We start from the raw sequence: 25719 nt of genomic DNA, 5'->3' as shown, positions 1-25719 counted from the left end.
GTGTTTTTTCCTGGATCACACACTTTTCATAGATCGATATTTAATCGAAAAAAAGACCCAATAGTGATGTTTATGGGACATCTAGGAGTGCCAACAAAGAAGCTCGTCAAAGGTAATGAATGTTTTATATTTTATTTCTGCGTTTTGTGTAGCGCCGGCGATGCTAATTATTTTTGTTTATGTCCCCTTCAGGTATTTCGGGGTGTTGCATGCTATCAGATAATAGCTTCTCATGGTTTCGCCGAAAAGCATTTTAAAAATCTGACTTGTTGGCTGGATTCACAACGAGTGTAGCTTTAATTCAGTACCCTGCATGTGTGTTTTAATGAACGGTTAAGTTTTAACGAGTGCTATTAGCATTTAGTGTAGCACATTTGCATTTCCAGATGGCTAGATGGGACGCATGCGTGTCGGGTGGGCTTAAGAGGTTAATTAACAGTCTGATGGCCTTGAGATAGGAGCTGTTTTTCAGTCTCTCGGTCCCAGCTTTGATGCACCTGTACTGACCTCGCCTTCTGGATGATAGCGGGGTGAACAGCCAGTGGCTCGGGTGGTTGTTGTCCTTGATGATCTTTATGGCCTTCCTGTGACATCGGGTGGTGTAGGTGTCCTGGAGGGCAGGTAGTTTGCCCCCGGTGATGCGTTGTGCAGACCTCACTACCCTCTGGAGAGCCTTACGGTTGTGGGCGGAGCAGTTGCCGTACCAGGCGGTGATACAGCCCGACAGGATGCTCTCGATTGTGCATCTGTAGAAGTTTGTGAGTGCTTTTGGTGATAAACCAAATTTCTTCAGCCTCCTGAGGTTGAAGAGGCGCTGCTGCACCTTCTTCACGATGCTGTCTGTGTGGGTGGACCAATTCAGTTTGTCTGTGATGTGTACGCCGAGGAACTTAAAACTTACTACCCTCTCCACTACTGTTCCATCGATGTGGATAGGGGGGTGTTCCCTCTGCTGTTTCCTGAAGTCCACAATCATCTCCTTAGTTTTGTTGACGTTGAGTGTGAGGTTATTTTCCTGACACCACACTCCGAGGGCCCTCACCTCCTCCCTGTAGGCCGTCTCGTCGTTGTTGGTAATCAAGCCTACCACTGTTGTGTCGTCCGCAAACTTGATGATCGAGTTGGAGGCGTGCGTGGCCACGCAGTCGTGGGTGAACAGGGAGTACAGGAGAGGGCTCAGAACGCACCCTTGTGGGGCCCCAGTGTTGAGGATCAGCGGGGTGGAGATGTTGTTGCCTACCCTCACCACCTGGGGGCGGCCCGTCAGGAAGTCCAGTACCCAGTTGCACAGGGTGGGGTCGAGACCCAGGGTCTCGAGCTTGATGACGAGCTTGGAGGGCACTGTGGTGTTAAATGCCGAGCTGTAGTCGATGAACAGCATTCTCACATAGGTATTCCTCTTGTCCAGATGGGTTAGGGCAGTGTGCAGTGTGGTTGAGATTGCATAGTCTGTGGACCTATTTGGGTGGTAAGCAAATTGGAGTGGGTCTAGGGTGTCAGGTAGGGTGGAGGTGATATGGTCCTTAACTAGTCTCTCAAAGTACTTCATGATGACGGAAGTGAGTGCTACGGGGCGGTAGTCGTTTAGCTCAGTTACCTTAGCTTTCTTGGGAACAGGAACAATGGTGGCCCTCTTGAAGCATGTGGGAACAACAGACTGGGATAGGGATTGATTGAATATGTCCGTAAACACACCAGCCAGCTGGTCTGCGCATGCTCTGAGGGCGCGGCTGGGGATGCCGTCTGGGCCTGCAGCCTTGCGAGGGTTGACACGTTTAAATGTTTTCCTCACGTCGGCTGCAGTGAAGGAGAGTCCGCATGTTTTAGTTGCGGGCAGTGTCAGTGGCACTGTATTGTCCTCAAAGCGGGCAAAAAAATGATTTAGTCTGCCTGGGAGCAAGACATCCTGGTCCGTGACGGTGCTGGTTCTCTTTTTGTAATCCGTGATTGACTGTAGACCCTGCCACATACCTCTTGTGTCTGAGCCGTTAAATTGAGATTCTACTTTGTCTCTATACTGACGCTTAGCTTGTTTGATTGCCTTGCGGAGGGAATAGTTACACTGTTTGTATTCGGTCATGTTTCCAGTCACCTTGCCCTGATTAAAAGCAGTGGTTCGCGCTTTCAGTTTCACGCGAATGCTGCCATCAATCCACGGTTTCTGGTTTGGGAATGTTTTAATCGTTGCTATGGGAACGACATCTTCAACGCACGTTCTAATGAACTCGCACACCGAATCAGCGTATTCGTCAATGTTGTCGTCTGACGCAATGCGGAACATATCCCAGTCCACGTGATGGAAGCAGTCTTGGAGTGTGGAATCAGATTGGTCGGACCAGCGTTGAACAGACCTCAGCGCGGGAGCTTCTTGTTTTAGTTTCTGTCTGTAGGCAGGGATCAACAAAATGGAGTCGTGGTCAGCTTTTCCGAAAGGAGGGCGGGGCAGGGCCTTATATGCGTCACGGAAGTTGGATTAGCAATGATCCAAGGTTTTTCCCGCCCTGGTTGTGCAATCGATATGCTGATAAAATTTAGGGAGTCTTGTTTTCAGATTAGCCTTGTTAAAATCCCCAGCTACAATGAATGCAGCCTCCGGATATATGGATTCCAGTTTGCAAAGAGTCAAATAAAGTTTGTTCAGAGCCATCGATGTGTCTGCTTGGGGGGGAATATATACGGCTGTGATTATAATCGAAGAGAATTCCCTTGGTAGATAATGCGGTCTACATTTCGATACTGTGAACCATCAGATCCTCCTCTCCACCCTCTCCGAGTTGGGCATCTCCGGCGCGGCCCACGCTTGGATTGCGTCCTACCTGACAGGTCGCTCCTACCAGGTGGCGTGGCGAGAATCTGTCTCCTCACCACGTGCTCTCACCACTGGTGTCCCCCAGGGCTCTGTTCTAGGCCCTCTCCTATTCTCGCTATACACCAAGTCACTTGGCTCTGTCATAACCTCACATGGTCTCTCCTATCATTGCTATGCAGACGACACACAATTAATCTTCTCCTTTCCCCCTTCTGATGACCAGGTGGCGAATCGCATCTCTGCATGTCTGGCAGACATATCAGTGTGGATGACGGATCACCACTTCAAGCTGAACCTCGGCAAGACGGAGCTGCTCTTCCTCCCGGGGAAGGACTGCCCGTTCCATGATCTCGCCATCACGGTTGACAGAGCGCTAAGAACCTTGGCGTGATCCTGGACAACACCCTGTCGTTCTCAAATAACATCAAGGCGGTGGCCCGTTCCTGTAGGTTCATGCTCTACAACATCCGCAGTGTACGACCCTGCCTTACACAGGAAGCGGCGCAGGTCCTAATCCAGGCACTTGTCATCTCCCGTCTGGATTACTGCAACTCGCTGTTGGCTGGGCTCCCTGCCTGTGCCATTAAACCCCTACAACTCATCCAGAACGCCGCAGCCCGTCTGGTGTTCAACCTTCCCAAGTTCTCTCACGTCACCCCGCTCCTCCGCTCTCTCCACTGGCTTCCAGTTGAAGCTCGCATCCGCTACAAGACCATGGTGCTTGCCTACGGAGCTGTGAGGGGAACGGCACCTCAGTACCTCCAGGCTCTGATCAGGCCCTACACCCAAACAAGGGCACTGCGTTCATCCACCTCTGGCCTGCTCGCCTCCCTACCACTGAGGAAGTACAGTTCCCGCTCAGCCCAGTCAAAACTGTTCGCTGCTCTGGCCCCCCAATGGTGGAACAAACTCCCTCACGACGCCAGGACAGCGGAGTCAATCACCACCTTCCGGAGACACCTGAAACCCCACCTCTTTAAGGAATACCTAGGATAGGATAAAGTAATCCTTCTCACCCCCTTAAAAGATTTAGATGCACTATTGTAAAGTGGCTGTTCCACTGGATGTCATAAGGTGAATGCACCAATTTGTAAGTCGCTCTGGATAAGAGCGTCTGCTAAATGACTTAAATGTGAATGATTTGATTGTGAGGAATTCTAAATCAGGTGAACAGAAGGACTTGAGGTCCTGTATGTTGTTTTGGCCACACCACGTCACGTTAACCATAAAGCATACGCCCCCGCCCCTCTTCTTACCAGAAAGATGTTTGTTTCTGTCGGCGCGATGCGTGGAGAAACCAGCTGGCTGCACCGTCTCCGATAGCGTCTCTCCAGTGAGCCATGTTTCCGTGAAGCAAAGAACGTTACAGTCTCTGATGTCCCTCTGGAATGCTACCCTTGCTCGGATTTCATCAACCTTGTTGTCAAGAGACTGGACATTGGCGAGGAGAATGCTAGGGAGTGGTGCGCGATGTGCCCGTCTCCGGAGTCTGACCAGAAGACCGCTTCATTTTCCCCTTTTTCTAAGTCGTTTTTTGGGGTCGCCGGCTGGGATCCATTCCGTTGTCCTGGGTGAGTCATATTCATATTCTTGGTCATACTGATGGTGAGTTGACGCTGCTCTTATGTTCAGTAGTTCTTCTCGACTGTATGTAATGAAACCTAAGATGACCTGGGGTACCAATGTAAGAAATAACACGTAAAAAAAACAAAAAAACTGCATAGTTTCCTAGGAACGCGAAGCGAGGCGGCCATCTCTGTCGGCGCCGGAAGTACACACTGTTTCTATGTGCTGCTGCAACACTGTCATCTCAGATTTAAAAAAAATGCCTTTCAACCATAGCTACACAAGCATTTGTGTAAGAGTATTGATAGCTAGCATAGCATTAAGCCTAGCATTCAGCAGGCAACATTTTCACAAAAACAAGAAAAGCATCCACTAAAATCATTTACCTTTGAAGAACTTCGGATGTTTTCAATGAGGAGACTCTCAGTTAGATAGCAAATGTTCAGTTTTTCCAAAAATATTATTTGTGTAGGAGAAATCGCTCCGTTTTGTTCATCACGTTTGGCTAAGAAAAAACCCCGAAAATTCAGTCATCAAAACGCCAAACTTTTTTCAAAATTAACTCCATAATATCGACAGAAATATGGCAAACGTTGTTTAGAATCAATCCTCAAGGTGTTTTTCACATATCTATTCGATGATATATCATTCGTGTAAGTTTGGTTTCTCCTCTGAATCACATGGAAAAATACATGCAGCTGGAGATTACGCACCAATTTCGACGGAGGACACCAAGCGGACACCTGGTAAATGTAGTCTCTTATGGTCAATCTTCCAATGATATGCCTACAAATACGTCACAATGCTGCAGACACCTTGGGGAAACGACAGAAAGTGTAGGCTCATTCCTGGCGCCTTCACAGCCATATAAGGAGACATTGGAACACATCGCCTCAAAAATCTGGCTCACTTCCTGTTTGAAGTTTCATCTTGGTTTCGCCTGTAGCATTAGTTCTGTGGCACTCACAGACAATATCTTTGCAGTTTTGGAAACGTCAGAGTGTTTTCTTTCCAAAGCTGTCAATTATATGCATAGTCGAGCATCTTTTCGTGACAAAATATCTTGTTTAAAACGGGAGCGTTTTTCATCCAAAAATGAAATACTGCCCCCAGAGTTTCAAGAGGTTAAGTGATCCGAGCATATATCCTCATCAAAACTTATTGATGCACCCATCCCATTAGCGGGATCATTTACACTTACAACATCAGCTGGATTGCAGAGCGCCAAATTCAAATTAAATTACAAAAAATATTTAATTTTCATGAAATCACAAGTGTAATATAGCAAAACACAGCTTAGCTTGTTGTTAATCCCCCCGGCGTGTCAGATTTCAATAAAACCTTTCGGTGAAAGCTATCCAAGCGTTTATGTAAGAACATCTCTCTCAGTAGACAAAATATTACAAACAGCTAGCCGCCAAATAGATTGGTCACGAAGGTCAGAAAATAAATAAATTAAATTGCTTACCTTTGATGATCTTCGGATGTTTGCACTCACGAGACTCCTAGTTACACAATAAATGTTGCTTTTGTTCCATAAAGTTTATTTTTATATCCAAAATACCTCCATTTGTTTGGAGCGTTATGTTCAGAAATCCACAGGCGCGAGCGGTAACGACATCGCAGACGAAAATTCCAAATAGTATCCGTAATGTCCACAGAAACATGTCAAACGTTTTCTATAATCAAACCTCAGGTTGTTTTTTCAATATATAATTGATAATATATCAACCGGGACTTTAGCTTCATCAGTAGGAGAGAGAGACACAATGGCTGCTCCAAACTGTTGCGCAAGTAAAGTTCTGGGGACACCCAGCTATACACTGACGAGATGTGATCTTCCTTGCTCATTTGTCAAAATAAAAGCCTGAAACTATGTCTAAAGACTGTTCACAACATGGGGAAGCCATAGGAAAAGGAATGGTTGATATCCCTTTAAATGGAGGGAAGGCATTCAATGGAACATGGAGCTTTCAAAATAGAGGCCACTTCCTGGTTGAATTTTCCTCAGGTTTTCACCTGCAATATCAGTTCTGTTATACTCACAGACTATATTTTGACAGTTTTGGAAACGTTAGAGTGTTTTCTATCCTAATCTGACAATTAAATGCATATTCTAGATTCTGGGCCTTAGAAATAGGCAGTTAAATTTGGGTACGTTTTTAATCCAAAAATCAAAATACTGCCCCCGACACTCAACAGGATAACTTATTTGGGATCAGTGTCCCATCCACGAGACGGTGAAGCTAACATAGGCTAATGAGATTAGCATGAGGTTTTAAGTAACAAGAAAATGTTCCATGACATAGACATATCCGAAATTGGCAGAAAGCTTTAATTCTTGTTAATCTAACTGCACTGTCCAATTGACAGTAGCTATCACAGGGAAATAATACCATGCAATTTCGAACTTGAAAAGTTATTAATAAACAAATTAGGCACATTTGGGCAGTCTTAGTACACCATTTTGAACAGAAATGCAATGGTTCATTGGATCAGTCTAAAACTTTGCACGTACACGACTGCCATCCAGTGGCCAAAATCTAAATTGGGCTGGAAAAATACAGTATGGCCTTTCTCTTGCATTTCAAAGATGATGGTACAATCAACAGACCATTTATTTTGGATTTGCCCTCAGGTAGCCTATTTCTGGTCTCAGGTTCAGGAATGGCTGAAAATCCATAGCATTGATCTAAAATTGACCCTAGAAATAGTACTGTTAGGAGATCTGAAGAGACCGGGTCAGTCAATTACTAATATACTAATACTCTTAGTAAAAGTATTTATCTTTAACTTGTAATCTGTGAATTATATTGAATTAAATATATTGAAATTGTACATTAAACCTCACAGCATAGTTGAAAGATATGTGTTGCGAAGAAACCCAAAGTGGGTGGCCAGCAGAGATAGATGGGATGGGCTGAGGGAAGCTGAGGGTTGTTATGTGGAATATGGAGACAAGTGGGAGTGGAGTTGCTATGTGGGAGATAGAATGATGGTCAAAGATAAAAAATCAAATTAAAATTAAAAAAGTCAAAGTAAAACATAATAAAAAGCAGATTGGAATGACACTAAGGTGCAGTGTTTTTACAACTAATGCCGGTTTGCCTGAGGCTGATTCCATGCAGGTGTTTGTACACATGCATATACACACATTCTCATTCAAATGAACACATACAAGAACACACACATACATGTAATAGTGCCAGACATGCACACAAACATATACAGTTGGCATTGCTGTTATGCTTTTAGTTGTCCTTGATGTCCTTTGTTTTAAAATGATTATTTTGCAATGTTGTTTGCTGTTTTATTCTGACTTTTCCTTTTTTCTCTTTAGTTCATTCTCTTGATTGTTGGTGCATTGGGGCGTTCTTGGGGGTGGGGAATGGAATTAATTAAATTTTTTATTTTTCTTCCTGGGGGGGACTGTGGGAGTGGTCTCGAATGGTTGAGGGACAGCTATTGGGGAACTGTGGGGGGATCTGGAGGGTTTGGGTTCACGTTTTTTGGCCTGGTGGTAGATCGGTCAACGTGCCCTTGAGCAAGGAATTGACCCTGGATGCTTCTGTGTGTCGCTCTGAATGGGAATCTGTTGGATGACTGGTATGATGCAGTTGTTGAGCAACTTCACTGCAAGTATATTGTATGTTTCGAATATTCAATAAAAAATATACATATTTTAAGATGATGGTACAACTGTATTATGTTTTACCAGATCTAATGTGTTATATTCTCCTACATTAATTTCACATTTCCACAAACTTCAAAGTGTTTCCTTTCAAATAGTATCAAGAATATGCATATCCTTGCTTCAGGTCCTGAGCTACAGACAGTTAGATTTGGTATGTCATTTTAGGCGAAAATTGAAAAAAATTGTCCGATCCTGAAGATGTTTTTTAGGCACATGAAAGTTCACGTTCCAGAAAGCATTTCTGCCAAAAAACGCATTGAGAAAAAAAGTTGAAATTCAAATGGCTCTCCTGTGAAGAAGTGACACACAACATACGCCTAGTTTCCTGAAATGAGTCACATATGGCTCCACATATGAATCTTTAAAACGATGGTTGGGCTAAGGCTTAAGCGGGTGTGAACGATGCTGAATAGGTGTAGTCAAAGAAGAGCTCTCAAGTAGGTGTACCACAATATTCAAGGGCCATTTTCTTAAAGGTGGGGTTAAAAGTTTATCAACTTTCGAAGCAGAATTACTTTCTCATTGCTTGTCAACTGCAGTGTGTGATATACCATTTTGTAGCTCTGAGTCTCTACTTCATTCCAGTGCAAAAAACACCATTAGAAATTTTGCTACATAGGACCGAATTGTGCAGGTCGGTCACAAATTACACATTATGTTAACATCTGACTCCAGAGTGGCCTGTTCTTGCAATTTATAGTCTGACATTTCAGATATATATATATGATAATTATTAACATATGTCATGACTTGCCCTGTTTGGTGAGCATCATAGTTGCCAGATTTTCCTCTCTCTCTCCCACCAGTTTTATGACCGGACATAAATACAGTGTAGAAACTTTGGGTTTGGCAGGATTGAGGAGAAAGAAACCTTTTAGTTATAAGGAGATTCCTCCTGCCAAAACGGTAACATCAAAAGGTTGAATAATTAAACAATATTTCTGTATTCCAATCAGCTGGAATGGTCCGTGGGTACTTAAAGAACAATCCTGTCGAATTCATTACTAATTGGTGATGTAACTAAGGACAGTAGAACAACATAACTATCTCTGAATGTGTATATTTCCCAGTGATCAGATTCACATCTAGATGTTGTGGGACTTTTAAATATGAATTAAATATTAAACTATTTGTGAGAAGATGTAATGTGAAGTTATCCTTCTAAATGAGAGAATTGTTTTTCATATGAAGTCCTAACCAAGTCAGTGTCCACGCCCACGCAAGCACAGACATTACGACAAAAGGAGGGAACGCCCCTTATTCCCCCCGAGTGCTTAAATAGGACTTGTGACATTAGATCAGTGTACGCAGTCCACATGCACTAATGGTTAAGAAATCTACAAAACTAAAGACCAGACAGTGTGAAGCGGTGGCTACATGGCTGAGAAATGGTTTAAAACTAGAGACCAAGCACGCGGATGGTGTCACAAATGGTTAAGAAACTTTGAAACACTCTGAAACTTTCTCGAGTGAAGATGAAGACTACACAGGAACATTCAGTATGCAGCTGTTTAAGTACTTTAGTCTAGTGAACTCGACTGAGAATCACCGGGTGGTACTCTGAAAGATCCATTCTAAAGAACAGGTCAAAAGTGTTGCAAAAGACAAGTCCATTCAAAATCCGACAAGTCGATCTGCTGTCACCATAAACAGAAACGCCACATCACGTCGTTGCGAACAACCATTCCACTTTGTGGGGAATATGTCCACTAAACGCAACTTCAAAAGGCCATACATGGAAACAGTCCTGGAGGACTGCTTGACCCGTCATGCGCTAATTGATTCGGGCTCGACAATATCGGTTATCTCTCAAACATTGTTCAATGATCTCAAAAGGGCTTTGAAGCCAACTAAACATTGGTTAAAAAGGGAATGATGCTGAAACTACACTTCCAGGACATGTCGCTTGTTCACCCTGTGAATATTACCAGCCTCGGATCTGAACCCCTAATATTCGGAGCAGACTTGATGGATCGGTTACTCTCACTGGTGGATTGGAAAACCAACCACGTATGGATACAGGTCACAGTGCCTTCTCCACTGACCACACTGTCTCCCCTAACGCTAGCAGCAATGCAGTCATCCACGAGGGAAGATATTATGATCCTAGGAAATAATTACGATATCTCAACACATTCCATCAGAAAACCTGATTGACCATTATTTTCATGATTTCGAGCCAGCAATCTCTGTGAATGAGCAACTTCCCTCCTCCTTGAAGTCATTCAGTACTGTAGTTGAGATGAACTTCTCTTGCCCTTCGGACACTTCCACAAGCACTGCGGCTGTCTCAGCAATGAAAACATTGATGCGCAGAGTGTACTCTGCTTCCGATGATACATCTTCTGCTTTGTGGGGGACTAACCCCTTACAATGACACGAATGGCGTCAGTCCCACAACTGGCCCGATGACTCCCACTGGTGAAACACTTTGCGATATCACAGACAGATATCCTCATCTCAGTTCGCAGGTACTGAAGAGGTTGCCACACGTTTTTAAGCACAAGCACCAGGAGATTTGGTTGAAAAGTTAGTCAAGCTAATGACAACGTGGTCGCTGACAACTCCTTTCTTTTGTTCCCCGGATACCAACATCTTTTTGTTTGTACCTCGGATACCAACCGTATCCCAACCGCTGGAGGGGGGTCCCACCCCCAGACCCATGATGTCCGGTGGGGGGGTTGAGACTACGTGCAACACTGTACGAGGCCGCCAGAGCAGAAAACAAGTCTAGTTGTAAAATTCCCCATGAGAACAGAGAGGAACAGACATGCCCCTCAATGGGGATAACCTTAGAACACATCTAAGATATCACTGAGGTGCACCACACTGGTTGCAAAATATGTCCAGTCTTTCCACCTCAAAAACAAATGGCAACAATAATCATTCCTTGCCATGTGTAGTTTTAACTACAATGCAACTAGTAAAATGCCTTAATCATGTGTTCATCCGGTAGGATACATTTCAGAATAAATCGGTAAGATAACTGGGCCCCTTGAGTACCAGTACCAATGCCAGCACAGTCAGTCCAGCCACAATCAGTAAGGTTAGAGACATCACAAGTCAAATTGCTATTGATAACAGCGGCAGGGGAGTTAGTAGTCACTCAAATTGCAACACGTGTAAGGAAATCTCCAGAACACTCTTCTGATGGATAACACACATGCCACTAATAAATATAACCCTTCATTCAGGAGGAAAGTTATTAGAATTCATGAACCATGATCAAACCCCGCATGACTGGTTCAGTGTTTCCGTCGTAAGGTTAGCTCCTCCGTGGATAACATAGCTATGAAATAGAATCCTTCATACATATCACCACTACAATGGTGTAAGACACATTGACCTGTAGTAAAACTACTACAGGTCCCATTAACCCATGTTTTGAGGTCTACATAAATTCTTACTGACCTCAGGCATTGACTTGGAAATAATCTGATGACATCAGACTCATTCTGAACAGATTGCAGCCTACCCGGATACTTCTTTCCCTTGGTATGTGCGCTTGTTTAAGCACAAATGCACACGTACAACGGAACATTTATTTTAAAATATTTTTTTTCTCCTGAACATCCGTTTTTGGGAGATGCTGGGTTATTGCATATCCGGTCAAGTCATTAATATCCATTTAGGTGATTGGTCGATTCTTCTTGGGTACGGGACATCACTCCGAGCCCTTACCAAAACTTTGCAGACAGTTTCTCTAGCCTCGGATCTGGAATCAGTAGTAAACACCACATAGTATATTTGAATTCCGCATGTTAGAACCAAGAGCACAGGCCAGTCTGACACAGAGGACAAACAGAGCACAGCTTCACCACAGTCATGTTGCGCCTTTACATTGCTGAAAACTATGTGCCTGTAGCCCAAACCATTCAAAAGTTGTGACCCTTGTTATATGGAGCTCCTTGTTACTCTTTCTGCCACGGGCTCACACACATTTGACAAAATTGAATAAACCATGTTGTGGGACGCTGTTTTTTGGTTTGATAACAAACTACATTGTGTAGTCATGTTACCTAGCGAGCTAACAACCTGGTCATTTGACCGGTAGGCTATGCACAAATTTGGAAGCCACTGGACAAATATAAAAGAGATAGATATGCAAAGAGATGTAATTCAAAGGCAGGATACATATTCCTAATCACTGCAATTCAAAGCTATATCTTAATTAAAAAAAAAATGTTTTCTGGTGTCCCTTAAACAATGTTTGGTGCCTAACTGTGACCCAATTCAGGAATCTAGGCACATGTTGCATGTCACAACTTTACATGAGAGCCGTTTGAACGTAAAAGAAAAAGGTTGGGATCAAAGCATGTTTTTTTGCCAGAAATGCTTTCTCAAACATGTGAACTTTTATGCCATCTGTAAATGCGAATAAATGTGTTAAAAGAGCCTAGTTGGTTTAGTCAAAGAAAAAGTAAGGAACCTTCCCGCAAGCCATGATTGGTTGAGATAATGAGTGGGCTGGACATGCTGAGAGATGAGTTTCAGATTGGTCTGTGGAGTAGCATCTTTTGTCTATGAAGTGAGCTGCTCATTATGCATAGATAATACTTTCTACTGCAGATTATTCTAAAGATATAATGTTAGCCATGGAGAACTGCAAATATGTTGCTACTGCTCTCAATAACATTTCTGCCCTGAATTTATCAGGCGCTATCGACAAAGGTCAGTGAGAAGAAGTTGTGATGGACTACTTTCTGGAGGATGATTGTGACATGCTGACACTCTCTGACTGAAAATGAATCACACGATGAGGAAATCCCTGATTTAGGTAAAAATATTTTAATTGAAGAAGACATTTAGAATTTTCTGATGACAATGATGGGTAAGAAACAGCGATCGACAGTGTTGTTGTCACGGAATAAGTTGACTGAGTTTGGAAATCAGTGAACACAACAGGCCAAACAAGCTGTACAAACTAAACAGAAACGACACAGGATGTCTTGTTAACAAAAAGGGGTTGCAGTCTGCCGTGAAGCTATCATTATGTATACGGGTAAGAATTTAGCACAGTTTCAGATGTTATACGTTTCTAATTTTGTTAAGTTGTTTTCATTGCAAGTTAAAGCTTTAAGTTAGCTAGCCAGCTATAGTTTGATAGCCGGCTTGCTAGCTAACATTGAACCTACTTGGTTAACTTTAGCTAGTTATGACAAGATGTTTGTATTTGCTAGTAACGTTACTCTATGGATTGGGATTATAGTTCATTTTTTAGCTAGCTAGCTAATGTTAACGTGACATGTCTAATCAAAAGACACCAAGTAAAAGCTTGTTGTTAACTAGCTAACTAGCTAACCTCAGATTAGACAAATATTTTTTCTTCAACCCTGACAAGGTCAACATCCCCATCATTGGCAAGAGACACAGGTACAGAGGACACTGAGCGGGGTGCCTCGTAAGGATCCTCAGATGGCGAGTGGGAACAGCTGCCTTTACCGTCAGTATTTCTTTTAACACCGTACAATCATTGGACAATAAATTAGACAAGGTACGATAACGAATATCCTACCAACAGGACATCAAAAACTGTAGCATCTTATGTTTTACGGAATCATGGCTGAATGATGACATGGATATTCAGCTGGCGGGAAATACCATGCACCGGCTAGGTAGAACACCACACTCTGGTAAGACGAGGGGGGGGGGGCAGTCTGTGCATATTTGTAAACAACAGCTGGTGCACGAAATCTAAAGAAGTCTCTAGATTTTCCTCGCCTGAAGTAGAGTATTTTATGATAAGCTGTATACCACACTATTTGCCAAAAGAGTTTTCATCTATATTTTCATGGCTGTTTATTTACCACCACAGACGGATGCTGGCACTAAGACCGCACTCAGTCAGCTGTAAAAGGAAATAAGCAAACAGGAAACGGCTCACCCAGAGGATGTGCTCCTAGTGCCCGGGAACTTTAATGCAAGGAAACTTAAATCAGTTTTACATAATTTCTGTCAACATGATAAATGCGCAACCAGAGGGAAAAAAAATTGAGATCACCTGTACCCACACACGGAGAGCTTTGCACACGTCTCTCTCGTAAATCTGACCACAATTCTATCCTCCTGATTCCTGCTTATATGCAAAAATTCAAGCAGGAAGCACCAGTGACAAGGTCTATAAAAAAGTGGTCAGATGAAGCAGATGCTAAACTACAGGACTTTTTTGCAAGCACAGACTGGAACATTTTCCAGGATTCTTCCGATGGTATTGGGGAGTACACCACATCAGTCACTGGCTTTATAAATAACTGCATCGAGGACGTTGTCCCCACAGTTCATACCCCAACCAGAAGCCATGGATTACAGGCAACATTCACATTGAGCTAAAGGGTAGAGCTGAAGCTTTCAAGATGCGGGAATCTAACCCGGAACCTTAAGAAATCCTGCTATGCCCTCCGACGAACAATCATACAGGCAAAGTGCCAATATTGGATTAAGATTGAATAGTACTACACTGGTTCCGACACTCGTCTTATGTGGCAGGGCTTGCAAACTATTACAGACTACAAAGGGAAGCACAGCCACGAGCTGCCCAGTGACACGAGCCTACCAGACGAGCTAAATCACTTCTATGCTCACTTCGAGGCAAGCAACACTGAGGAATGCATGAGAGCATCAGCTGTTCCAGACGACTATGTGATCATGCCGACATGAGTAAGACCTTTAAACAGGTCAACATTCACAAGGCTGCGGGGCCAGAGAGATTACCAGGACGTGTGCTCCGGGCATGTGCTGACCAACTGATAGTTGTCTTCACTGACATTTTCAACATGTCCCTGATTGAGTCTGTAATATCAACATGTTTCAAGCAGATGACCATAGTTCCTGTGCCCAAGAACACAAAAGGTATCCTGCCTAAATGACTACACACCAGTAGCACTCAAGTCCGTAGCCATGAAGTGCTTTGAAAGGTTGGTTATGACTCACATCAACACCATTATCACAGAAACTCTAGACCCACTCCAATTTGCATACCGCCTAAACAGATCCACAGATGATGCAATCTCTATTGCACTCCACACTGCCCTTTCCCAACTGGACAAACGGAACACTTATGTGAGAATGCTATTTATTGACTACAGCTCAACGTTCAACATCATAGTACCCTTAAAGCGCATCACAAAGCTAACGATCCTGAAACTAAACACCTCCCTCTGCAACTGGATCCTGGACTTCCTGATGGGATTTCCCCAGGTAGTGAGGGTAGGTAGCAACACATCTGCCACGCTGATCCTCAACACTGGAGCTCCCCAGGGGTACGTGCTCAGTCCCCTCCTGTACTCCTGTACTCCCTGTTCACCCACGACTGCATGGCTAGGCACGACTCCAACACCATCATTAAGTTTGCAGACGACACAACAGTATAGGGAGGAGGTCAGAGACCTGGCCGGGTGGTGCCAGAATAACAACCTATCCCTCAACGTAACAAAGACTAAGGAGATGATTGTGGACTACAGGAAAAGGAGAACCGAGCACCACCCCATTCTCATCGACGGGGCTGTAGTGGAGCAGGTTGAGAGCTTCAAGTTCCTTAGTCTTCACATCAACAACAAACTAGAATGGTCCAAACACACCAAGACAGTCATGAAGAGGGCACGACAAATCCTATTCCTCCTCAGGAAACTAAAAAGATTTCACATGAGTCCTAAGATCCTCAAAAGGTTTTACAGTTGCAACATCGAGAGCATGGTTGCATCACTGCCTGGTACGGCAATTGCTCGGCCTCTGACCGCAAGGCACTACAGAGGGTAGTGCACACAGCCCAGTACATCACTGGGGCTAAGTTGCCTGCCATCCAGGACATCTACACTAGGCGGTGTCAGAGGAAGGCCCTAAAAATTGTCAAAGATCCCAGCCACCCCAGTCAGACTGTTCTCTCGACTACCGCATGTCAAGTGGTACCGGAGCGCCAAGTCTAGGACCAAAAGGCTTCTCAACAGCTTTCACACCCAAGCCATAAGACTCCTGAACAGGTAATGAGATGCCTACACGGACTATTTGCATTATCCCGCCCCCCAACCCCTCTTTTATGCTGCTGCTACTCTCTGTTTATCCTATATGCATAGTCACTTTAACTATACAGTCATGTACATACTACCTCAACTGGCCCGACTACCCGGCGCCTGTATATAGCCTCGCTACTGTATATAGCTTCGCTACTGTTATTTTTCACTGTCTTTTCACTGTTGTTTTTATTTGTTTACTTATCTATTGTTTACTTAATACGTATTTTTTTACTTCACTCTTCACTCTTTTTACTTCACTCTAAGGTCTACACCTGTCTCCCATGCCTCCCATCAAAAAGAGAGCTGGCCCAATCAAGCAAAGGCAGTAGCGCAGTCATCAACTACATGCACCATTTCTTCACCATCTACGGAGTTAGGGAAACACATGTGGAACTGAATTGTGATAACTGCAGTGGCCAAACAAGAACAGGTTTGTGCTCTGGTTGTCACGTGGGACTAGGTGAGTGAGGAAGGTATCAGGCGCAGAGAGTTCCTCAGGGAAAAAGTGCACTTTAATCCGGCAAAAACAGCCTACAACACAGGGCGCGGAAATATATGGACCACCCAAAACACAGGGTGCCAGGTCCAGAACACGAACACACCTAACTAACGCATACACGTAACACAAAATGAATCCCGCACAAAACAAGGGCGGGTAAACGTACTTTAAATAAGGAAGCCCATCAAGCACACACAAAAGGACACAGGTGAAACTAATAAGACAAAACAAACAGACAACAAAAAAAGGGATCGGTGGCGGCTAGTAGGCCAGTGACGACAACCGCCGAGCACCGCCCGAACAGGTAGGGGAGCCAACTTCGGCGGAAGTCGTGACACTGGTGCTGTGCCTGGTGGACCATGCACAATCTCCACCACAGTCTGGACCTTCACTTCCTGATCACAGGCCTCACCAAGTTTGCCCCCGACTGACTGGTGCTTCAGCCTCATCAAGCAGCGCTTCAGAAAGACCAGAGTGAACACTTTGATGTTGTGAAGGACAGCACTGTGACAGGGGTCAAACCCCACAGCTGGTTGGACTGGAGGATGGTACGGTGCTGGTGGAAAGCTATGGCTGGCAACAACACCTGACTCCGTACTTCAGGCCGCTGCCACAGATCAAGCAGTACCAGCACTTCAGGTGAAATAAATTTTCATTGCTTTGTATGCGGTTATTCTTCATATCTAAACTTGGTAGGTGAATTGATGTTGTGCAGGGTTGTAATTCTGATCTGTCTTCTGATTTTTTGTTGTTGTTGTTAGTCTCTGTTTTACAGCTTCTATGCTCTGGAGCCTGGTGTTGTCGCCAAGGAGCGTTCGGCCTGTCGGAACCATGTTACGGCTGCTGCGTAACACTGACATCCTTCCTCCCATCGATGGTCTGCCTGTACAAGCACCACCTGGACTGGACAAAGCTAGACAAACTTTTCTTTTTGAGAAGATCAGGGAATTTTGCAACGAAGAGGCTACGGACATCACATGCCCTGCACCAAAGTCAAGGGGAGGACAGAAACACGTTCCCTCCTTCGTTGCTGCTACAATTTTTTTTTATCCTGCTGCTCAGCCACTTTACTCCTGATTGTACGTACTATGTATATTATTTTATTTAAATTGACAATATCTATTTCTGATATTGCTACTATGCAACTAAACATTTGGCTATATCGTTTACATCTTCTGTAGAGACCCATCCACTTAGCAAGACTCAGCAAAATATTGATAAATAAAATGAATATTGATATGTGTGGTCGTAACATGATTTTGTGACATACCACAACAATATCATGTGACCGTATCAAGTGTCCACCACGTAAATATATGGCTCATGCATCTGTTTATGTACTGTACATGTGCACCTCACTCAGGTTTCAACTCAGGTTGCACTTATTTATGTAATACTATGTGATAAGTGCGTGTGTAACAGTATATAAAGTATGCAAAGGTTGTAGTGTGAAGGCATTTGGGAAGTGGTGTAAAGTACTTCAGTTAAAATACTTTAAAGTACTAAAGTTTTTTACTTTTTCCGAAAGAAAATAATGAACTCTTTACTCCATACATTTTCCCTGTCACCCAAAAAGTACTTGATACATTTTGACAGGAAAATTGTCCAATCCACACACTTATCAAAATAACCTCCCAGGTCATCCCTAATGCATTTGATCTGGCAGACTCACTAAATATAAATGCTTTGTTTGTAAATTATGTCTGAGTGTTGGAGTGTGCCCCTGGCTATCCGTCAATATAAAAAATGTAAAAAATTGTGCTGTCTGGTTTAATATAAGGAATTTGAAATTATTTATACTTTTACTCATTTATAATTTTGACAATTTAGTACTTTTTCCACCCGTGGATGTGGCTGGGGTTATAGCATTTATTTCAAAGGATCCATCAATTTAGACTAGTTTGTCTGGGTAAGCGTCATCTAATATTTACAAAATATTTTTATCTGGACACTTTCTGTTTTCCTGGAATTTTTCCTTATTGTAGGCTACTACCACTTTTAGTCTTAATCTTTACTACACTACTTACTGTTTAGCACATGACCTCACATGTGAATCCTTAATTGATGGGTGTTCCTGGCTTAAGAGTGTGTGAACAATGTTGAATGGGTGTAGACGAAGGAGCTCTCCAGTAGGTAAAGAAAACTATTTGAAGGCCCTTTTCTCAAAAGTGAGTATATAAGTTTATCAACTTTCAAAGCAGAATTACTTTCCCATTGTTCCTCAGTGCATGATATACCATTTTGCAGCTCTGAGTCTCTACTTTGATCCAAAGTTAAAAAAATATATATATATATTATTTTGCTACATAAGACTGATTTGAGCCGGTCAGTCACAACTTTTCTAAGTTGGGAGCATCGTGTGTGTGAGGGAGAGAAAGAGTGGTGTATGCGTGTGTGGGATAGGATATGTGTGAGAGAAGGAGTAAGTAAGTAAGTAAGTGATTGAGAGAAGGCGTGAGTGAGTGAGTGAGTGAGTGAGTGAGTGAGTGAGTGAGTGAGTGAGTGAGTGAGTGAGTGAGTGAGTGAGTGAGTGAGTGAGTGAGTGAGTGAGTGAGTGAAATTATCTGAATAGTAATGATGGTTATATATGGTCTTGCTAACATCATCCTCTCTACATCCTTAACTTGAGAGTCTGGAATGGTTACTTTGATTTGTCGCCACGAAGAGATGATAATGAAGGGGCTCTGCACTGAGACTTTCAGGCGGCACCCTACGCGGGTTGGATATCCCCTTTTCCAATTGAAGGAATCATGATCTATTGTTTTACATAGGACAGCCCCAGCCCTTCCTCTTTCAGCCAGCCATTTTGGGACAAGCATACACACAGTAGCTAGCTAGCTACACTGAACAAAAACATACTGAACATAAATATAAACGCAACATGTAAAGTATTGGTCCCATATTTCATGAGCTGAAATAACATATCCCAGAAAATGTTCATACACACATGAAGCTTATTTTTCTCAAAGTTTGTGCACAAATTTGTTTACATTGATGTTAGTGAGCATTTATCCTTTTAGCAAGATAATCCATCTACCTGACAGGTGTGGCATATCAAGAAGCTGATTCAACAGCATGATCATTACACAGGTGCACCTTGTGCTGGGGACAAGAAACTATCACTAAAATTGGCAGTTTTGTCACACAATGCAATTCTACGGATGTCTCAAGTTTTGATGAAGAGTGCAATTGGCATGCTGACTGCAGGAATGTCCACCAGAGCTGTTTCCAGATAATTTAATGTTAATTTCTCTACCATAAGCCGCCTCCAATGTCGTTTTAGAGAATTTGGCAGTACGTTCAACCGGCCTCACAACTGCAGACCACGTGTTACCTCGCCAGCCCAGGACGTCCACATCTGGCTTCTTTACCAGATGAGACCAGCCACCCGCACAACAGAAGAATTTATGCACAAACTGTCAGAAACCGTCTCAGGGAAGCTCATCTGCGTGCTCGTTGTCCTCACCAGGGTCTTGACCTGACTGCAGTATGGCGTCGTAACCGACTTCAGTGGGCAAATTCTCACCTTCGATGGCCACTGGCATGCTGGAGAAGTCTGTTCTTCGCGGACTAATCCCAGTTTCAACTGTGCCGGGCAGATAGCGTGTATGGCTTTGTGTGGGCGAGTGGTTTGCTGATGTCAACATTGTGAACAGAGTGTGGGGTTGGGGTTATAGTATGGGCAGGCATAAGCTACGGACAACGAACACAATTGCATTTTTGATGGCAATTTGAATACACAGACATACCGTGATGAGATCCTGAGGCCCATTGTCGTGCCATTCATCTGCCGCCAGCACCTCGTGTTTCAGCATGATAATGCAGGGCCTCCTGTTGCAAGGATCTGTACACAATTCCTGGAATCTAAAAATGTCCCAATTATTCTATGGCCTGTATACTCACCAGACATGTCACACATTGAGCATGTTTGGGATGCCATGGTTCGACGTGTACAACAGTGTGTTACAGTTCCCGCCAGTATCCAGCAATTTCGCACAGCCATTGAAGAGGAGTGGGACAACATTCCACAGGCCACAATCAACCGCCTGATCAACTCTAAACGAGGAGATGTGTCATGCTGCATGAGGCAAATGGTGGTCACACCAGATACCAACTGATTAACTGATCCATGCCCCTTCTTACATTTAACATTTAAGTCATTTAGCAGACTTACAAATTGGTGCATTCACCTTATGACATCCAGTGGAACAGTAGTGCATCTAAATCTTTTAAGGGAGGGGGGGGGTGAGAGGGATTACTTTATCCTATCCTAGGTATTCCTTAAAGAGGTGGGGTTTCAGGTGTCTCCGGAAGGTGGTGATTGACTCCGCTGTCCTGGCGTCGTGAGGGAGTTTGTTCCACCATTGGGGGGCCAGAGCAGCGAACAGTTTTGACTGGGCTGAGCGGGAACTGTACTTCCTCAGTGGTAGGGAGGCGAGCAGGCCAGAGGTGGATGAACGCAGTGCCCTTGTTTGGGTGTAGGGCCTGATCAGAGCCTGGAGGTACTGAGGTGCCGTTCCCCTCACAGCTCCGTAGGCAAGCACCATGGTCTTGTAGCGGATGCGAGCTTCAACTGGAAGCCAGTGGAGAGAGCGGAGGAGCGGGGGTGACGTGAGAGAACTTGGGAAGGTTGAACACCAGACGGGCTGCGGCGTTCTGGATGAGTTGTAGGGGTTTAATGGCACAGGCAGGGAGCCCAGCCAACAGCGAGTTGCAGTAATCCAGACGGGAGATGACAAGTGCCTGGATTAGGACCTGCGCCGCTTCCTGTGTGAGGCAGGGTCGTACTCTGCGGATGTTGTAGAGCATGAACCTACAGGAACGGGCCACCGCCTTGATGTTAGTTGAGAACGACAGGGTGTTGTCCAGGATCACGCCAAGCTTCTTAGCGCTCTGGGAGGAGGACACAATGGAGTTGTCAACCGTGATGGCGAGATCATGGAACGGGCAGTCCTTCCCGGGAGGAAGAGCAGCTCCGTCTTGCCGAGGTTCAGCTTGAGGTGGTGATCCGTCATCCACACTGATATGTCTGCCAGACATGCAGAGATGCGATTCGCCACCTGGTCATCAGAAGGGGGAAAGGAGAAGATTAATTGTGTGTCGTCTGCATAGCAATGATAGGAGAGACCATGTGAGGTTATGACAGAGCCAAGTGACTTGGTGTATAGCGAGAATAGGAGAGGGCCTAGAACAGAGCCCTGGGGGACACCAGTGGTGAGAGCACGTGGTGTGGAGACGGATTCTCGCCATGCCACCTGGTAGGAGCGACCTGTCAGGTAGGACGCAATCCAAGCGTGGGCCGTGCCGGGAGATGCCCAACTCGGAGAGGGTGGAGAGGAGGATCTGATGGTTCACAGTATCGAAGGCAGCCGATAGGTCTAGAAGGATGAGAGCAGAGGAGAGAGAGTTAGCTTTAGCAGTGCGGAGCGCCTCCGTGATACAGAGAAGAGCAGTCTCAGTTGAATGACTAGTCTTGAAACCTGACTGATTTGGATCAAGAAGGTCATTCTGAGAGAGATAGCGGGAGAGCTGGCCAAGGACGGCACGTTCAAGAGTTTTGGAGAGAAAAGAAAGAAGGGATACTGGTCTGTAGTTGTTGACATCGGAGGGATCGAGTGTAGGTTTTTTCAGAAGGGGTGCAACTCTCGCTCTCTTGAAGACGGAAGGGACGTAGCCAGCGGTCAGGGATGAGTTGATGAGCGAGGTGAGGTAAGGGAGAAGGTCTCCGGAAATGGTCTGGAGAAGAGAGGAGGGGATAGGGTCAAGCGGGCAGGTTGTTGGGCGGCCGGCCGTCACAAGACGCGAGATTTCATCTGGAGAGAGAGGGGAGAAGAGGTCAGAGCACAGGGTAGGGCAGTGTGAGCAGAACCAGCGGTGTCGTTTGACTTAGCAAACGAGGATCGGATGTCGTCGACCTTTTTTCAAAATGGTTGTGAAGTCATCTGCAGAGAGGGAGGAGGGGAGAGGGGAGGAGGATTCAGGAGGGAGGAGAAGGTTGCAAAGAGCTTCCTAGGGTTAGAGGCAGATGCTTGGAATTTAGAGTGGTAGAAATTGGCTTTAGCAGCAGAGAGAGAAGAGGAAAATGTAGAGAGGAGGGAGTGAAAGGATGTCAGGTCCGCAGGGAGGCGAGTTTTCCTCCATTTCCGCTCGGCTGCCCGGAGCCCTGTTCTGTGAGCTCGCAATGAGTCGTCGAGCCACGGAGCGGGAGGGGAGGACCGAGCCGGCCTGGAGGATAGGGGACATAGAGAGTCAAAGGATGCAGAAAGGGAGGAGAGGAGGGTTGAGGAGGCAGAATCAGGAGATAGGTTGGAGAAGGTTTGAGCAGAGGGAAGAGATGATAGGATGGAAGAGGAGAGAGTAGCGGGGGAGAGAGAGCGAAGGTTGGGACGGCGCGATACCATCCGAGTAGGGGCAGTGTGGGAAGTGTTGGATGAGAGCGAGAGGGAAAAGGATACAAGGTAGTGGTCGGAGACTTGGAGGGAGTTGCAATGAGGTTAGTGGAAGAACAGCATCTAGTAAAGATGAGGTTGAGCGTATTTCCTGCCTTGTGAGTAGGGGGAAGGTGAGAGGGTGAGGTCAAAGAGGAGAGGAGTGGAAAGAAGGAGGCAGAGAGGAATGAGTCAAAGGTAGACGTGGGGAGGTTAAAGTCGCCCAGAACTGTGAGAGGTGAGCCGTCCTCAGGAAAGGAGCTTATCAAGGCATCAAGCTCATTGATGAACTCTCCGAGGGAACCTGGAGGGCGATAAATGATAAGGATGTTAAGCTTGAAAGGGCTGGTAACTGTGACAGCATGGAATTCAAAGGAGGCGATAGACAGATGGGTAAGGGGAGAAAGAGAGAATGACCACTTGGGAGAGATGAGGATCCCGGTGCCACCACCCCGCTGACCAGAAGCTCTCGGGGTGTGCGAGAACACGTGGGCAGACGAAGAGAGAGCAGTAGGAGTAGCAGTGTTGTCTGTGGTGATCCATGTTTCCGTCAGTGCCAAGAAGTGGAGGGACTGGAGGGAGGCATAGGCTGAGATGAACTCTGCCTTGTTGGCCGCAGATCGGCAGTTCCAGAGGCTACCGGAGACCTGGAACTCCACGTGGGTCGTGCGCGCTGGGACCACCAGATTAGGGTGGCCGCGGCCACGCGGTGTGGAGCGTTTGTATGGTCTGTGCAGAGAGGAGAGAACAGGGATAGACAGACACATAGTTGACAGGCTACACAAGAGTCTACGCTAATGCAAAGGAGATTGGAATGACAAGTGGACTACACGTCTCGAGTGTTCAGAAAGTTAAGCTTACGTAGCAAGAATCTTATTGACTAAAATGATTAAAATGATACAGTACTGCTGAAGTAGGCTAGCTGGCAGTGGCTGCGTTGTTGACACTACACTAATCAAGTCGTTCCGTTGAGTGTAATAGTTTCTACTGTGCTGCTATTCGAGGCTAGCTGGCTAGCTAGCAGTGTTGATTACGTTACGTTGCGTTAAAAGAACGACAATAGCTGGCTAGCTAACCTAGGAAATCGCTCTAGACTACACAATTATCTTTGATACAAAGACGGCTATGTAGCTAGCTATGTAGCTAGCTACGATCAAACAAATCAAGCCGTTGTACTGTAATGAAATGAAATGAAAAATGTGATACTACCTGTGGAGCGAAGCGAAATGCGACCGGATTGTTGAGTGCGGAAGTTCTGTTCGGTAGACGTTGGCTAGCTGTTGGTTAGCTAGCAGTGTCTCCTACGTTAAGGACGACAAATAGCTGGCTAGCTAACCTCGGTAAATTAAGATAATCACTCTAAAACTACACACTCTAAACTACACAATTATCTTGGATACGAAGACAGCAAAGACAACTATGACAACCAACTTCTTCTTTTAACTTCTTGCGTCGAGCCATCCCGGATCCGGTATCGTGACTACAGCCTCAAGCTCATTACCATAACGCAACGTTAACTATTCATGAAAATCGCAAATGAAATGAAATTAATCTATTTGCTCTCAAGCTTAGCCTTTTGTTAACAACACTGTCATCTCAGATTTTCAAAATATGCTTCTCAACCATTGCAAAACAAGCATTTGTGTAACAGTATTGATGGCTAACGTACCATTTAGCGTTAGCATTCAGCATGCAACATTTTCCACAAAAACCATAAAAGCATTCAAATAAAATAATTTACCTTTGAAGAACTTCAGATGTTTTCAATGAGGAGACTCTCAGATAGCAAATGTTCAGTTTTTCCTGAAAGATTATTTGTTTAGGACAAATCGCTCCGTTTTCTGCTTCACGTTTAGCTACGAAAAAAAACCTGTATCCAGGATTGTGTAAATCTATCAGCAAGCTCATTAGCATAACAAAACGTTAACTATTCATGAAAATCGCAAATGAAATGAAATTAATCTATTTGCTCTCAAGCTTAGCCTTTTGTTATCAACACTGGCATCTCAGATTTTCAAAATATGCTTCTCAACCATTGCAAAACAAGCATTTGTGTAACAGTATTGATAGCTAACGTAGCATTTAGCGTAGCATTTAGCGTTAGCATTCAGCAGGCAACATTTACACAAAAAAACAGAAAAGCATTCAAATAAAATCATTTACCTTTGAAGAACTTCAGATGTTTTCAATGAGTAGACTCTCAGATAGCAAATGTTCAGTTTTTCCTGAAAGATTATTTGTTTAGGACAAATCGCTCCGTTTTCTGCGTCACGTTTAGCTACGAAAAAAAACCTATATCCAGGATTGTGTAAATCTATCCGCAAGCTCATTAGCATAACACAACGTTAACTATTCATGAAAATCGCAAATGAAATGAAATTAATCTATTTGCTCTCAAGCTTAGCCTTTTGTTAACAACACTGTCATCTCAGATTTTCAAAATATGCTTCTCAACCATTGCAAAACAAGCATTTGTGTAACAGTATTGATGGCTAACGTACCATTTAGCGTTAGCATTCAGCATGCAACATTTTCCACAAAAACCATAAAAGCATTCAAATAAAATAATTTACCTTTGAAGAACTTCAGATGTTTTCAATGAGGAGACTCTCAGATAGCAAATGTTCAGTTTTTCCTGAAAGATTATTTGTTTAGAACAAATCGCTCCGTTTTCTGCGTCACGTTTAGCTACGAAAAAAAACCTGTATCCAGGA

The sequence above is a fragment of the Oncorhynchus nerka genome, linkage group LG27 (genome assembly GCF_034236695.1).
Source record: "Oncorhynchus nerka isolate Pitt River linkage group LG27, Oner_Uvic_2.0, whole genome shotgun sequence".
NCBI classification, from domain to species: Eukaryota; Metazoa; Chordata; class Actinopteri; order Salmoniformes; family Salmonidae; genus Oncorhynchus; species Oncorhynchus nerka.
This window is presented reverse-complemented; position numbering follows the sequence as displayed.